At 40.1% G+C, this 16,509-nt stretch overlaps 1 protein-coding gene across 5 annotated transcripts in view; it reads left to right on the forward strand.

Moving 5' to 3' along the window:
- Window positions 1-16,509, forward strand: part of epha7 (eph receptor A7) — a 121,754-nt gene that overhangs the window by 63,013 nt on the left and 42,232 nt on the right. The window lies entirely within an intron of this gene.

The following is a 16,509-nucleotide window of genomic DNA, read 5'->3' on the forward strand; positions in this document are numbered from 1 at the left end:
TAACAGTATGACAGCAGTAAGAGCCTAATCACTTTAGCTTTTCTATCTTCTGGAAGTGAAAGTGCTATTTGCAATATTGTGTGCTCATTTCTAATACATCAGTTTTATGTTCAGATGTTATTTTACCTGTTTTTTTGTCTGTTTCCCACCAACAATATGATAATGTTTCTATTCACAGAACATGGTCACACTTGAGAATATTATGGTTAATTGCACATGAATGGATATGCTGAAGGCACTGAAGGTCTGTTGCTGCAAAAACTTTGAAGTTATTCACCAAACTTACCTTGACACTGAATCTCAGAGGGAAAAAGAAAGCTTTAAAGTTTCATACGTCCATATAGGAGCCTGTGACTCACCAGCCAGTTGTGTTTGTGTTTAGCTTGTTAGCTCCAGGTGTTCACCAACCAGCCCAGCAAGAAGAAAAAATAAGTTTTAATTTAAACCCATGTGAAAACTGAAACAGTTTTAAAATGAACCTGGAACAGTTCTAGACAGTCGGACCTCCGTACTGTTCAGTTTCAATCGTTTGAGGAACTGAATATCTTTAATTTTCCTGATGTGGACTGGCTCAACTGCTTCACATCACACGCATAAGGCTCAAATACAATTAGAATTATGTATCCGTGTGTGTGTGTGTGTGCGTGTTTGCTCTGTGGTGCTGGTGGTCCTCTTGTTGTAGGAAGTCTACATCACAAATAGCCTCCACCCCACCTCCTACTGCTGCTTTCTGCACCGAATCCACAAAGATACGAATGCTCCCAGCAACTATTGTGGAGCATAATGGTGAAGGATTAATGCAGTTCAGATTTATGCAGGATTGGCCCTCACAGCTTTTTTTTTAAATTGTCCCTTTGTGATAAATGGATGTGGTTGAGACTGGCCCCTCTGATGTGTCAGAGGAATTGGCTGCAGATTATTTTCATTTGGGGGCCAAGAATTAGTTTGCCCAAAGCGTGACATTTGCTGCGTGGAGAGATTGAGAAATAGCTTTTTATATTTCATCTCTGTGTTGAAGCTCTCTGACAGCTTCTCTTTGCACTGTACCTGCTTCTTTTCAACCTCGTAAGAAAGTAAAAATACAGCTCTTGCCCCAGCAAAATAAAAGACCAGTCAAGAACAGATTGATCTTCTTTTTTCTTTTTAGCCGACCGGTCTTTAAACTGTAATCAGTCCAGCAAATTCAAAGAGGTGGAGTACTTTTCCACAGGCTTGTTGTTACCCAGTAGGAGAAGCAATTTGTTTGCTCAGCCTGCAGTTTTATGTGACCATTGCTGCTCCAGTCATCATGAGCAGCTTGCCGTAAACTTCTCCACAAAGCCACGAAGCAGTCAAATTGAGAAAACATTGCATGCATTATAGAGCTGTTAGAAAAACCACCTGATGTCACGAGGTGCCACCTTATTGCAGAGCTTCTGTGAGCCTCTCAGTGTTGCAGTTCAGTTTCACTGATGAGCTCTGACACCTCGTTAGTAGATGTGCTGTTTGGAACCCCCTCACCAACAGACAAGCCTGGATATTATGACGTTCATCTTTGTAAAACAGCCAATCTTAATGACAAAACAGGAAGAACGGGAAAGCCCATTTCCATGATTCATTTCCTGCACCAGATATCTCCCAGTAATCAATACAATGTTTGGAAGCAAGAGCTCAGAGAGCTGGGAAATGTCGTTTGTTCAAAGCACAATTCTTTTCATATTGTTGTCTTGTTAAGGTTATAACCTGATGACATAATAAAAAACATAAAAAAACTACAACTACTAATAATGATGATATTTATGCAGAAGTTAATCTGCACACAATAATCATGATACAATATTTTAATTGTGTTGCATCCATATTACATGGTCAGAGTGCATTTTACCTGTGAGGTGTTGTCATCTTTTACCATTTAAATTAAAATCATAGTTTGGAGTTTAGCAAATCAGTGTGAGACACAGATTACCTCAAGTTTTAAGAAGTATTTTAATGTCAGCTGTGCTAATTGGCAAAATTGACTGATTTGAAATTGTTTTTAAATATTCTGTGGCCCAAATGCTCTGTTAATGTTGTTAGGAGCTTTCCTTTTAAGTGTGAAAGTTGTAATAAAATTTTGCTGTTAAAAAACTGGGATGATGTTTTTCCTTACCGCCAACCGTAGCGATCTACCTGCTGTAGACACCTCTTTAGCTGCAGTCCGTTAGTCTGACCCAGATAGTTTGATCCCAGAGGCTGAAACTAAAAGCTAGTGTGGGACGGACCAAGATAAAAAAAAAAAAGCCATCATCACATTTGCATCAAGTGTTTATTTAGACACAAGCAGATAATTATTTCCATTGGAAATGGAGGTAGGAGCTGGTTTAACACCAGTGATCTCCCTGAGGGAGACATACTGACAATAGAACAGATAAAGCATTTCTAGTCAGAATAATTACATTCTTGAAAAAAACAAAAACAAAATAAAACAGCTTTCACTTAAAGCATTAAAATTTATTCATTTTATGCACTGGTTAACTTTTACATCAGGCAGTTTTTCTGAGCAGAAATGCTGAGAACCCAACGTGTAAAGTAAGTGTTTCACAGATGAAGGTTATAGGTGGTTTCTCCTCCGTGTCCACTTTAAATAATCATTGGTTGTCATGTAAATACCCACCCAGTGCAAATATGATGATGGCTTTATGGAAACGGAAGCTTTTAAGACTGGTGTTGTTATTTTCTTTAATAAAATACACCAATAGGGATAAAATATTAACCTTTGAACAGAACCTAAGCTTTAATGCAACATCTAACTGAATCTATTCGATGAAGTAAATGTTCAAGCAAATAGTCCTGGTTTTGAGTGTCCGTAAACTGGGCTCGAGTTAATGATCAGCACATTTTCTGCGTCCGTGAGTGCCCATCGAGCGCTGTAGGGAACTCATCAGCTGTGATGTTCGCGCACAGGTGGAGAGAGGGAGAGGGGAAAGCCGAGTGTAGGGTGGGTGCGAGTCAAGACCCTGACTGAAATAGTCTGCTGAAGAACTCGTTCCTGACCTGGTAGGTGTGTCGGTGCTGGTAGTAATGATAGCAAAAATATTTTAGGCTAGTAAACATCTTCTGTGAGTGTTTATGTAAAATCTGTGGAGGGTTAAGTCTAGGTTTGTTACTGGTAAAACCTTAAATCAGCTTAAAGGCAGCTAAGATGTTTTTTAAAGAGAAACCTTGAATGAAAGTTGTTTTTTCTATTTGTGTATCTAAGTCTTATAAATCACAAATGTCCCTCTTCAGTTTTTATTGTCTCCAAAAGCTGTAAAGCATTTAAGGTAGAATGGTAGGGCTGTTTCTTGTTTAATATAATGTATAAACTCTGAAGATCTTACTATTTGCTTTTACTAAAAATGTTGCAATGTTAGAAGGAAATGTCTGACAGTAAGTAAATATTTGTTCTTTTCATAAGTTGGATATAGTGTATTGTTAAAACAGCCATAAAAAGTGAAATATATGCAAATGAAGATAGACCTGAAAAATAAAGATAAAAAAACAACTTGCAACCATATTAAAGTTTTAAAAGCATTTTTTCCATGATCTCTGTAACACCCCAACCAATATGTGGCTCCAGTCTGAACTAAAAAACAACAACCTGTAAACTGGAATTTCTCACCTTAAAACAGGCCAGCACAACTACACACATTGTTCACTGTAGCTTCGCAATTAATCAACCACTGAAAACTAACCTCGGGCCTGTTGAGGCCGTGGGCAGTTGTCCAGAACGGGGACAGTAGCCTCGTCTTTGTGGGGCAGAGAGAGCTGGAGCAGGAGGAGGAGCCGGGCAGTGATCTGTGCTGAGTTCAGCCCAGCAACCTGAGAGCTGGCTTTGTCTCCGCCAGCAGCTGATCACTCAGCGCAGTTTCGGTTGAAAACAGTCCGTAAGGGGGGAGAGGGCAGTCCGCTATGTCCCGAGTCTGGGAATAATCAGCTCTTGTTAAATTCGGCAGCTTTTTAGCTCCGCAAACAGCTTTTACATGACACTCCATAATAAATCATAGTAATGAATTTAATCTAAACACAGTGTTACGCTCAGTGAGTTGTGACAAACCAACTCTGAAATCGTGTTATTTTTTTAACAGCATTCCCAGAGTTACTCGTCGTGTCTCTCTTTGCTTAGTAATCGTTAATCATAATTAGCCGACCCCTTCCACGTCTTCCACAAGTGAAAACAGAAGAAAAGCTGCTGCTCTAGAGGTCATTCCCTCTCGTTCTTTGTGAGCTAACGCTTCTGTAAACTCTGCCTCCAGGACAAACACGCCTGCGGTGTGCTCCAGTCAAGTGCGAAGTGACACACCCAGTCGTAAGTGTTTGAGCGCTGCCGTCTGTTTCTCCTTTACATCCTGTCATTTGTTTTTTTGTCTTCGTCTAAAGAAGACATCAAGTGAGCTCATGGCAGACAGCTGAGTGATGGGAGCGCTCACCGCTGATGACAGGCACTGAAAACCAGTCCCTAAAACTACCATCAGACACTAAGTAGGTTTTTGTGTAATAATATTTTTTCTGCTTCTTACCCAACACACTGTCTGGCTGAAGCGTCTTCTGTAATGGGAGGTTCTGCTGCCGGTGGCCGTAGGATTACTCATCATGAGCATAGCTGTCAGCATCAGGCCATCCCTTGATTATAGGGTTGCTGCAGAATTGGCTCAGCTCATCACCTGCTGCATTCCTGCAGCACCATTTCCTGGAAATTCACTTGTTTTACTCACACAAAGTGTGTTTTTGTATTATTGTATGGTTCTGTTGTTCTCTGGTCTTTTTATTAAGTGGATTTCACCATACAGATTCTGAGCATTGTATATTGAAGGATCTGGTGGCAACAAGGCTTCAAATGCAAAGGCAGTTTTTTTTCACTCCACCCTCATTTTACTTTATTCAAATAAAAATAATATTAAATAGAAAAAAATACATATATTTTTCCTCAGGTTTGTTTTTACCTTGGTTCAGTTTATTTTATTTTTTTCGGTTCGGTTCAAATCAATTTACACAGTTCGGTCCACATAAACAGTCTCCATGTACTCCATTCAGATGAGGTTATGTTAGTCCACCTCAGATTAATTCAGTTTAATCCAGTTCAGTTTATTACATTTGATTCACTTTGTTGACAGTTTTTCAGATGATGCCCACAAACGTCCTTATGTATTTTAATGGGGTTTTATGTGATAGTCCTAAACAAAGTAGTGCATTATTGTGAAGCAGAAGGAAAATGATACATAAAATTTCAAATATGTAATAAAATAATGAAACAGATCAAGGGGTATGAAAACCTTTCAGAGGTACTGTATGGAAATAATCTTTCGATCCCTTTTTATTTTGGATTCAGTACTACTACCCCTTTCATGGAACATATACTTCTTTTCCAATTAGTGTTTGCTACAGCTGATCACTAAACTGAAAGAAACTTTACGGGTTAGTATGTATGTCCATGAAAAAAAAAAAAAATGAATCAGCAGGTCAAACTTTAAAAAAAAAAACTTAAACCATCGGTATCAGCCAGTAAAATCCTGATCAGTGCAACTCCATTTCAGTTCAATCCAAGCTATTCAGTTCAGTTTATACAGCACTAGTTTATACTAAAGTTCTTCTAAGGGTACCATAGAAGCTCCGACATTTTCATTCAGCTTATAGCATATTGTATTTTGGTCATTGAGGCCAGTAAAATTCTGACTGGGGTGTCTTTAGCCAGGATTAAATAAATTACTGCAAAAGGTTCTAAATAGTTGGTATTAGAAAGTGACCTAAGTGCAGTATGGCAGATAAGACAGCCCTGCAGAGGATAGTGAGGGGAACTGAGTAGCGTATTGGAGTGTCTCTACCATCTGTCCAGGATCAGTTTCAGAGCGGCTGCAAGACTAGGCCTCTGACCAGGACCAGGCTTCTGACCAGGACCAGGCCTCTGACCAGAACCAAATCACTGACCAGGACCAGACCTTTTTGAACTGCTGCCATCAGACAAAGACCTCAACATGGAAAGCCAAACCACAGCATTCTGCCTCAATCTGTGTAAATATTCCACTGCTGTTAGGATTATGCACTTTAAAGCATTCCAGGTAGTTTCTGTGTTTTAAATATTTTGTTTCTTTACCTATGTTAAAATTTTGCAAACAAATCTGCTGAAGATGCCAAGAAGGCGTTATCTTGTTTTGTTGTAAATAACTGAAGTGACTAATTTGATTTGGAATATTTGTAACTTATTTTGAGCATATTTCCCATCATGTTATCATTAGTATCATATTTGAAAATTCTCTAATTTCTGGTCCAGTGGCAAACAGGGTTGTGCAGATTTGAAGGAAGCTCAGCTGCACAGCATGAGCATGTGCTGGTGGGCTTGTAGAGGCGATGAGACTAACAGTTGCCTGGTTTTACTGTCGCTGAAGCTGTCGGTTTATTTTCACTTTTCCCTGGATGAAGGTGATCTCCCAGAATGAGGCTGCATTTTGCACTCTTTTTGCTCTATCCCACTTGCTGTGAAGAGAATTGTTTTCTGCCTTTCTGCAAAATAACATTTTCAAACAGCAGCCCGACTCTGGAACGATCAAACTTTGAACATTTTTGCTGTGACCTCACCTGGCAATGCTGGACTTGTTGACGGAAATGTAGAGTCGTCGCCAGCTTCTGGGAGAGCGCGCTCTGCTTCTTCCACAGCTGTCTGCTGCAGCATTAGAAGGGTCATTTTCAGTCTTTCTCTGACTCATATTGGATTATGATCTGATTTAACCGTATGGTGTCTTGGAGAACTGCAGGCATGGCCTAGATCTGCTGGCAGTCAGCGGTGTGTTGGACCAGACAGCTCCGTGCAAAATTACAGAGGCGGCTGGAGGGGCCCTGGATGTGATTTTCCAGGGATGGAGCCTGTCCAGGACTGTGATTAAAGAGCATCTGGGCTCTGATTAATATGATGTTCTCCTGATGACAGGCAGATTTCTGTATTAAATGGAGGTTTATGATACCAGCCCTAAGCAATCATATGTCCTCCACATGATGCAAAAACACCATTGAAATTACATCTTGCTTGATACCAAACACTGAGTTTATTTGGGATGATAAGGGAATGAGAGCAACTTGGGGTGCAGCTGCCTCCACGGGGAAACGCAGATAAGTGTGACTGTAGGGGTTGTAACCTCAAAATAATAACGGTGCCTCAGGATTCTGACCCTGTGAGTGCCATCAGTCTAGAGCGCTGTGCATTTTGTGAAATTATCTCACTTGTCAATCCCCCATGGAGCTCAGATGTCCAATCAGGGTTTCAGATTGAAGCGCAGTGCCCTCAGGCTGTGCTTTGACATTTAAGGGAGGCGAAGAGGTGGAAGGCCGTTTGGCTGCTTAGCGGCTCCTGTAAATATCCACAGTCACCGCTCTCACTGTAATCTGCTCTGTGTCATTTCGCTCTGCAGTCTTTGTTTTATTAAGATAAACGATAAACCCAGCGAGTATGCAAACGCGTGTCGCTGCTTAGCCCGCTCATGGATTTGCCTCGCAGCTGCTTTTAGCTGAAAAGTCAGCGAGGCAGCGGATAAGCAAAGCCAAGCGTGTACACTCTAACAAGTACCAGTGCTTTCATTCCTCATCTGGCCTTTGCTTGTTTGTTTCACAGCATATTTTCCCTGACTCTCCATGTGCTGAGCCGGGGTTAGATAGCATCATTAGAACACAGCTCTCCAGGAAAAAAAGGATTTGCCATATCTTTATGACTTCATCAGGCTGTCTGGCTAAAGCATTCAGCAGATCTAAGGAAATTCAGCAATTAAGAATGAGGCTATCAGGCTGTATATCAGACAGCACTCTCTGGGAATTTTCTCTGATTAAGTGGATTCAGATGGAGTTCATGAACAAAACGAAATAATTTAACCAGCAGAGATTTTTCCTCATGTTATTTTTCTGGATCTAACTCTGTTAACTAGAATTCTACTTCGTTCCCTTCCAACCAGCACAAACATATAATGCTGTCATGATAATTCTGACTGCAGAAACAAGTCAAAAACTGTTCCTGTTAGGGCCAGGCGCCATTACAAACCAAAGTGAACTAAAGGTGCTCAGTTTCAGGTCTCTGGTAAACATGTGGCATTTGCACAAGCAAGCTGAATTCTCTGGTTATTTATCGATTCGTGTCATTGTCCTCTCCATCTATTTGCAGCTAACGATCGTGGCCTTCCACCACATGACCTGATTTCTGGGGAGGAAGTGATTCACAGCTGGCAATATTGGAATACACCTCCACTGATTGCTCCATTTGCTCCACTGCTTATTTGAGAGTTAGTTATGACAGAAGCTGAAAATAGAACTCTACATTTCCTCTTGGCAAAAAAGTCAAAGAAAATTTCAGATGTGCTGCCGTCTATCTTGGTAAGACACACTGTTAGCATCTGCAGACCTGGGGTGAGCGTAGCCATCATTTCAGAGTTACAGGTACACAATTATGTAAATCTGGCCCATGGTACAATAACGTCAAAATGACTCTTCTTGCTCGACATGAGGGAAACTAAATATGGCTATTGCAGACACAATTCTAGCTGACCCAAGGAAATCAGGGAGTGTGCTAAGAGCTGCTGATGATAGGCTGCCAGCCATGCTCCCTAATTTGGACACTGACACAGGAAAGCTGAGTGCTTCTTCAGTAAGCGGTGTCCCCGCTGGTTTGACAATTACGTAACACAGCTGACCGGTGATTTCTGCATCTGTTACTCTGCTGAATGGCATTTTGATATTTACAAGGCAGCGAACAGACTGGAATACCACCGAGGGTTAAAATGAACTCCCTGTCAGGCAGCATTGGAGGGGCAATCATGCACAGTGTGCCTTGTGTGGACGTCAGTGTAGCATGAATGCAATTTCCCCCCACTGACCTTCCACTGCGTTTCTGATTTCTGGCTTCACGGTATTGTACAAGGGTATACTTAAGCTGTTAGGTGTGGGTTATGCACTTAGGGATTTAAACCGCAAACAAAAAAGGAAATAGAAACAAAAAATAACACTTATTTGAGTACAATGAGTTCCATGGAGGGATTCTATTAAAGTAATCCTTAACTTTCAGGTCACTTTGTGTCCAAGCAAGAGATTCACTGATTGTGGCTGATTTCTGATCTCTGTTTTTTTAAAGCTGAGTTTTTGTAATATTTTAAAACAAATAAAATTATTACAAAGTTCACATTTTAAACAGTCTTTAGCATTTTATACCTATGATTAGCTCAGTAAGCATTTCTTGTATTTTTCTTGTGAATTCCGTCGAGAATCCAGTTTTCCTCCTCGATTGCTGAAAGGCTGCAAACAGTTCAAATCTAGCATATTCCATAACTGCTGCATAATTCAACTTTGCTGTACTCCATTCAACCTTCCTGTTATCTGCTCTCAGTCTCTCTCACTCTTTTGCAGCCTGTTTGAAAAAGACTTTAAATGTTGTAAAAAAAATACTGTTTACTTTCGAGTGGCACCTTATACTGGTCCTTCTCAAAATATTAGCATATTGTGATAAAGTTCATTATTTTCCATAATGTCATGATGAAAATTTAACATTCATATATTTTAGATTTATTGCACAGTAACTGAAATATTTCAGGTCTTTTATTGTCTTAATACGGATGATTTTGGCATACAGCTCATGAAAACCCAAAATTCCTATCTCACAAAATTAGCATATCATTAAAAGGGTCTCTAAACGAGCTATGAACCTAATCATCTGAATCAACGAGTTAACTCTAAACACCTGCAAAAGATTCCTGAGGCCTTTAAAACTCCCAGCCTGGTTCATCACTCAAAACCCCAATCATGGGTAAGACTGCCGACCTGACTGTTGTCCAGAAGGCCACTATTGACACCCTCAAGCAAGAGGGTAAGACACGGAAAGAAATTTCTGAACAAATAGGCTGTTCCCAGAGTGCTGTATCAAGGCACCTCAGTGGGAAGTCTGTGGGAAGGAAAAAGTGTGGCAGAAAACGCTGCACAACGAGAAGAGGTGACCGGACCCTGAGGAAGATTGTGGAGAAGGGCCGATTCCAGACCTTGGGGGACCTGCGGAAGCAGTGGACTGAGTCTGGAGTAGAAACATCCAGAGCCACCGTGCACAGGCGTGTGCAGGAAATGGGCTACAGGTGCCGCATTCCCCAGACCTGGGCTACAGAGAAGCAGCACTGGACTGTTGCTCAGTGGTCCAAAGTACTTTTTTCAGATGAAAGCAAATTCTGCATGTCATTCGGAAATCAAGGTGCCAGAGTCTGGAGGAAGACTGGGGAGAAGGAAATGCCAAAATGCCAGAAGTCCAGTGTCAAGTACCCACAGTCAGTGATGGTCTGGGGTGCCGTGTCAACTGCTGGTGTTGGTCCACTGTGTTTTATCAAGGGCAGGGTCAATGCAGCTAGCTATCAGGAGATTTTGGAGCACTTCATGCTTCCATCTGCTGAAAAGCTTTATGGAGATGAAGATTTCATTTTTCAGCACGACCTGGCACCTGCTCACAGTGCCAAAACCACTGGTAAATGGTTTACTGACCATGGTATCACTGTGCTCAATTGGCCTGCCAACTCTCCTGACCTGAACCCCATAGAGAATCTGTGGGATATTGTGAAGAGAACGTTGAGAGACTCAAGACCCAACACTCTGGATGAGCTAAAGGCCGCTATCGAAGCATCCTGGGCCTCCATAAGACCTCAGTGCCACAGGCTGATAGCCTCCATGCCACGCCGCATTGAAGCAGTCATTTCTGCAAAATGATTCCTGACCAAGTATTGAGTGCATAACTGTACATGATTATTTGAAGGTTGACGTTTTTTGTATTAAAAACACTTTTCTTTTATCGGTCGGATGAAATATGCTAATTTTGTGAGATATGAATTTTGGGTTTTCATGAGCTGTATGCCAAAATCATCCGTATTAAGACAATAAAAGACCTGAAATATTTCAGTTAGTGTGCAATGAATCTAAAATATATGAATGTTAAATTTTCATCATTACATTATAGAAAATAATGAACTTTATCACAATATGCTAATTTTTTGAGAAGGACCTGTACATTTTAGTTTTTAACACTTTATTGATACTGAAAATAAGTAGCATTGTGCCACGATCACCCAACAACATCATCCATGTTGGTCACCAGTCAGGGTCAGGTCTGGTCAGGAGAATATCTATCTTTGCATCTATGGCCTAATCAAATCACAGCATTGCTTTATAGACATATTTCTGTCAGAAATGAGCAGCATTTTAAACTACTAACTCTGAAGCAAAAATAATTTTATTTGTTACTGCTAAGTTGATCCACAGACCTGATGTGTTGAGTCCTTGAAATGAGGAATAATGACAGGGGGAATATGAAGGCAGTGTTGAGCTGTCAGCAGTGAAGGCATCAGACATGTATTAATAATCATCCCATCACCTCTGGAGCTGTCAGCCCTATAGAACATGAAAGACCCTGTCTAGTCCTCCTTCAAATCAGCCCTGGCTAATTGCTTTCAAACGGAGTCGCCTTTGACCCCCCTGCATGGTCACAAAAGGTGTACCCGCTTCGATCGGCATTGTTATGCAGGAAGTACTCTGTCCTCTGCCGGACTCTTCAAAACTATTTTCAAACGCAGTCGGTTCAAGGGTAGTTCGTACTCTTCTGCTTGAAGTGTTCATGGTGAATAGGATTCACTGGGGTTGAAAAATTCCCCAGATAACATATAGTTAGCCATTGGTGGGTAAACATGCTGCATTTTCACTGATGTGTCGTCACACATTTCCGCAAAGGGCTTTGGAGACTTCAGTCTAGGTTTTGCCTTGAAAGAAGAGAGAATGCTGTGAAGCTTTAATTTTTCAAGACTTGTACAAATAATGGAAAGAGCTAAATGATTACTGTTTAAAAGAGCAGCACAACCCCTTTCCTCAAGGTGCAGTGAGATGAAATACTTGACTGCAGTCCTTTCTACAAAGTCACAACCGTCAGAGCTAAGGTCTGCTGTTATCCAGTGTCCCTTCATTTGTGACTCACGCTGTATTGGGAACAAAAGGAAACAACAAAATACGAAAAAGAAAAAAGGGTTGTATGACACTTTACTAAATGTGAACTATCTGCTGTAGGTAGTCTTTTAAGTGCAGCAGATTAACCAGTTTTGTCCCATAAATATCTGTAAAAGAAGATTTAGATGTTTAGACGGGAAAAATGCAGGAAGGAGCTGATGCGGATTAATTTGAGAAATAGAGAATTGTGCTTAAACCTCAATAGAACAATGGTCCATAAGGGCCCTTGAACACTGGATGAAGACTGTGGTAAGATGTAATACATTAGCCTAAATGTGGATGGTCTTTCCAAGGTCTTGATCTGATCTTACATGCTTACACGTGACAGAGCGTGACAGATGCACAAGTATTTTATGCATCTGTCACGCAACACTTGTGCAACACTTGTAGTGAGGTTGTTCTGGCAGGGTATTTGGGTACTGGGTGAAGGCTGTGATGTTCTAAATGTACTCCAGGATGCCAGTATGATGTGTAGGGCATTGTGCAATCATGAGTGTACCTTTCTGCCCCTGGTAAGTACATATTTACGATCATATACTTTACTTACCACCCTAATTTTAGAAAACTTATTCCATGACCTAATTTACTTATTGATATAATCGGTTGCCATGCAGCGGTTTTTGTCATAATTTACCTTTTGGAGAAAATAGTCATTCAGTCTGTCTTGGCTTGTTTTTACCAAAAGGTATCCCTTGATGGCAGGCTATCAGTTATTGATGGGTTATTTGAAACTATAGATGCAGTAAGATTTTTTTTTATTATTATTCTCCATACTTGTCTAATGATGAGTACTTTTTAAGTTCATAATGATTACAGCATAATCTGACAGAGCTCTTACTTCAGTCCTTCTGTGGTGTGTTAAGACAAACTCCAGTAATAGCAGCAAACAGAGTTTTAGTATTCTTTTCAAAAAGAATTAATTTCATCAACAGCAAAAATCTAGTTTTTTAGTAGTTCTACAGGGAGCACTTCTTAAATGTCCCTTTCCATTCAGCTCCTGGCATTTAACAGCAGTCGCTTTCTGCTCTGTTGTGGGAGTCACCACACAAGCAGAGGTAATCTCCATCATGTCATTTTTTGTTAGTGTCAGCCCAGCCAGGGACCAAACTGTCACTAGTCCTTTGTTCCCTGGCATCTTCAGATGACGTTTTAAAAGCATTCAGTATCACAACTAGGTTCAGTCCAACAGTAAATACACAATTGTGCAACAGTGAAAGGGAATAGACCTGTGCAGTAAATGCAACAATAGCTGGGAGTGTATGAAATATTTCATAGGATGAAGAGAGGAGCCAGTTGGAAGAATCTGGATCCTAAACATGGTAACACACAGTTCTGGAAAAAAGAAAATGTGTAACATGTAGAAAACCTTTTATACGTGTGTCTAATCCACTATCTATTATCCCGCACTTAGATGCTTGTGCATTGCATTGTAGATGTGCATTGCATTGTAGATGTGCATTGCATTTATTTCTGGGCCTGTTTTAATAAAAAATATTTAATTTGAATTATGTTCTCTGGAGGATATTGCCTGTTTAAATTCAATACAAAAAAAGTCACTAAATGCCAACAATCCACTGCACTTAAATATAGATGGAACCTCAGACGTTTCAGATCTACAAGCATATCTTGAAAACAGCCGTAAAAGCAAATATGAGTTTATATCAATCATTGTATGGTTCATGAGGCGAGAACAGAGGCAGACAGAGACACTCATGTAATGAACTATGTCCGTTCTGCCTTTTGTGTCAGAGTTAAAATCAACCAGCTGAGTGAAAGCAGAGAATATTAAAAATGCACCGTCTAATATATTCACGAGATATTCAAATGCAGAGCACGGTGAGAATTGGCTTCTGGATCAGTTAGCTTTACAGGGGAAGGTGTTAGGGGTCACTAACACATTTTCTAATATTGCAAAATGAATGCTCAAATGCCTTCCCAAACAGTCTTTTTAAGATCAGCATAACAATTATACAATTTTCTGCTGCACTGAGCGCCGCAGGTAGGCTAAAAAGTGTTAGAGTGGAGTGGTTGACTGTCTGGTCTCCATAATATCAAGTCAGTCATTAAATGCTGTCACATGGTTCTGCCCGAGTGATTCATGAGGAAGTCAAAGAGAACCCACGGAGCATTTCTTTCTTTCAAAAGCAGAGTCAAGCCTCAGCTGTTGTATTCATTTATAAGCCTGAGAAAATGAAAATGACTGTTTATTTGGTTTTTTGTTGAAAACCATTTTTCCCGACAAGGATCTCATGACACAGAAACACAGTGGTTCTGCTCTCTGATACCAGTTGAGGTCTGAGAAGAAAGTAGGTCTGGGGTCAGTCATTGTAACTGCTGCTGCAGGTGTTGGGGCTTCGATGCTGGAAGGAGAAGGTTTCATCATGCTGCCCACTACCATTGTTGTTCTGGTGTGCTATACAATCTTATATTCTGGCAATAATTAGGGGAACCCCTGGTAAAGATCTGGAAAAAGCAGTAAAATCTGTGAATATTTTAAAGTAGCAGCTTAATGAACAAATGTGAAAACCTAAATTTATTCTGTGGGGAAAAATGAAATGGATGAAATTCAGATGAAAGCTAGTAAAGATAATTCTTAGCATGTTTTCCCCCACTGAATAGATGCATCCAATTCAAAGGTTTGATTCTTTACCAATGTTTTGAGTAAGATTATGCTATCACAATAAAAGATAAATTTATCTTAAGGCATCTTTACCAGAGGTGCCAACAAATGTGAGCAGTACATGATTACATCCATTTTGGGACGAGGATTTCAAGGTTTTGAGCTCATTTCACAGATTGAAAATAACGGCTTCAAATGCAGCACCTATGAAGCCGAAGCAGAATCAGAATGGTAAATAGTTCGAAGGACAGTTCTGGGTGGTGGCAGACAACGCAGCCAAATTACATAAAGTCAAGCTGAACTAACTGCTTGTGTCTGGAGGATGAAAACTTAATCGTCCCTGTGACCAGCTGACTGCACAGAGAAAGGATACATTGTTCCTGTGTTTTGGGTGGATTATGAGGGGACATGTCACAACAGCAGTCTTTTTTACAAGGCCTTGGGTGTTCGCTGTTGCAGCCATTATTGTCAGGAATGCCGATGAGGCCTAATGAGGTTTTAATCCAGCCAGAGTCGTTAGAAGCAGGTCATCTTAAAACAATCTGAGGTCAGGCTGTATTAAGGCTCCAGAAGTCCGCTCCCACTGGGTCACCGAACATGGCACAGGCTCTTCAGGACATTTACTTATAGAGGAAAAGGGAGTTTCTCTTGTTGACTCTGGTTTCATTAAGAAAAATATACACATATTGCTGCTGTGTTGTTGGAGTTGACTAAAAGGAGCTGCACATTGGTTGGCTGATAATACTTGGTAACATAAACATAGAAGAAAACCCCACAACTTTAACGTTGTTGATGTGGCAGCCTTTTAGGTACATTTTTTTTTTTAAGAAAGACGAAACAGACTGAGTGAGAGACAAGATATGAAGGATTAGTAACCACTGAGGGATTACAGCTACTAGCTAAACATTGATGGCACAAAACGTTTTGCTATGCTGTAGTCGGCAGCTTCCTAATGCTGCTGTGGGGCTAAGTCAGGAGTCTGGACTTTCTTAGACTATCTGTAGTTTAAAATCTAAAATACTCATTAACCCCAAACAGGATAGTTCTACACAGGTAACAGATTATCTAAAACATAGTTTGAGGTTTCTGAAACATTTATTCTGTTTGTGGAAACTAAAAAGGACCATATTCAAACGTGTTTTGTTTATTTTTGACATTAGGATGACCTTAGATTGAAACAACCATGAAAACTGCGACAAATGGACTAGTAAAAATGGGAGGGGATTATTCTACACTGTTTAAAACACCATATGAGTTGTATTTATTTTTTTATGTGAAAGTAGGATTCTTAGTTTTCTTAAAAATATACTTGTAAAATATTGTCTCGTTCTCATGAACCCAACATCACATATTATCTCAATGTATCCTAACAGCTCTGTTGTGTATATTTTGTTCTCCTCTGACATCAGTTCACTGTTGTGTGAAAGGACCCAGTAAAACCATCCAGGAAAATCTATTAACAAGTACGGTAGCTTTTTGCTAAGCATTAATGTCATCCTCCAAAAAGCTCTTTCAAATTTGCTAAAATATACTTATGTTACCCCTGCTCTTGTTTTGCTCCAATAGCAGCTCGAGACATCAGATTTTACACAATATCTGTAAAAAAAACAAAAACAAATCCTTTCTGAGATATTTGGTGTTAAGATTCATAGTGAGCATGTTTTTTTCTCCTCATGGTGATGTTTAGTAATCTAAAATGCTTGTTGTTTTTTGCCTCAGTCGGATACTTAAGATAAGTGCTGTAAATCGATGGTGATTATTACCAGGATAACAATGATAATGATAAAGGTAGTGGTTGGTATATGTGATTTATAAACCGCCCAATAGTAGAACGGGTGACTTTTTGCAGCTTAGAGAAGAAAATCTCTTGAGGCTTAAATGCCTTTTGTTCACTGCAG

The sequence above is a fragment of the Girardinichthys multiradiatus genome, chromosome 15, assembly GCF_021462225.1.
Source record: "Girardinichthys multiradiatus isolate DD_20200921_A chromosome 15, DD_fGirMul_XY1, whole genome shotgun sequence".
Lineage (NCBI taxonomy): Eukaryota > Metazoa > Chordata > Actinopteri > Cyprinodontiformes > Goodeidae > Girardinichthys > Girardinichthys multiradiatus.